Below are 1,266 nucleotides of genomic sequence, written 5' to 3'. Positions count from 1 at the left end.
GGTGATTTCTCGCTTTCTGTCTCTATGTCTCTGTCTGTCTGGCGAGCGCACGCACCCTATAGCAAAAAACTCTCAAAAAAATAATAAATAAATAAATAAAATAAAAATAATAATTAAAAAAAAAGAAAAACACACTGGGCAGAACATGACGTAACATGGCAAAATGGTTATGTCATTGTACTCCCATGTAGTCAACCATGATTCGAGTCCCAGGCCCGGTGGCTTGAAACACACCAGGTGCGTGGGCATGTGTTCCCAAATCCCCAGAGGAGAATGGAGAAGGGATTGCAGTGTAGCCATTACCCTGGGGGGTAACCTCTCGTTTTCTGTCTCTCCAGTGAGCACATATGCCCTATAGCAAAAATCTTTAAAAAAATAAAAAGCAAACAAAAAAAGAGGCAGATAGCAGGCCCACGAGCAAGCATGGTGAACGTCCCTAAAACCCGCCGGACCTTCTGTAAGAAGTGTGGCAAGCACCAACCTCATAAAGTGACACAGTACAAAAAGGGCGAGGATTCTCTGTATGCTCAGGGCTCAGAGAAAGCGGCGTTATGACAGGAAGCGGAGTGGCTATGGTGGACATACTAAGCCTATTTTCCGGAAAAAGGCAAAAACTGCAAAGAAGATTGTGCTGAGGCTTGAATGTGTTGAGCCCAGCTGCAGATCTAAGAGAACGCTGGCTATCAAGAGATGTAAGCATTGTGAACTGGGAGGGGATAAGAAGAGAAAGGGTCAAGGGATCCAGTTCTAAGCCTCATCTTTTCTATTATGAAGATGGCAAAATCCTGAGGTGAATGTTCACCTCATTTGATTACAGTTGGTCTGTTTGTAAGGGAATAAAGTAATCAATAAAATTCCCCTTTCGGGGAAATTTGATTTCATGGTTAAAAAAAAAACAAACAAAAAAACAAAGAGGGACTGGCAGATGGTGTGGTGGTTGAGGTATTGGACTCCCAGATGACTGTGGTTTGAGATCGGACCTGGCGGCTTGCTTTCTTACTTTCCCTTTCTCGGTCTCTCTGTGCTCAAATTAAAAATAACAATAAATAAGTAATTATTTTTTTAAAAATGAAAGAAAAACACACTGGGCATGTGAGCATGTGTGCCCAACATTCCAAGAGAATGGAGGAAAAAAGATTATGGTGTGGCCATCCCCACGGTGGTATTTTCTCACTGTTCCTCTGTCTCTCCAGTGTGCACACACTCTATATCAAAAAAAAAAAAAAGCCTCACTTGTCCCGTCCCTTTTCGGGCACCAGGTGTCCC

The sequence above is a fragment of the Tupaia chinensis genome, unplaced genomic scaffold (assembly GCF_000334495.1).
Source record: "Tupaia chinensis unplaced genomic scaffold, TupChi_1.0 Scaffold144336_1, whole genome shotgun sequence".
Lineage (NCBI taxonomy): Eukaryota > Metazoa > Chordata > Mammalia > Scandentia > Tupaiidae > Tupaia > Tupaia belangeri.
This window is presented reverse-complemented; position numbering follows the sequence as displayed.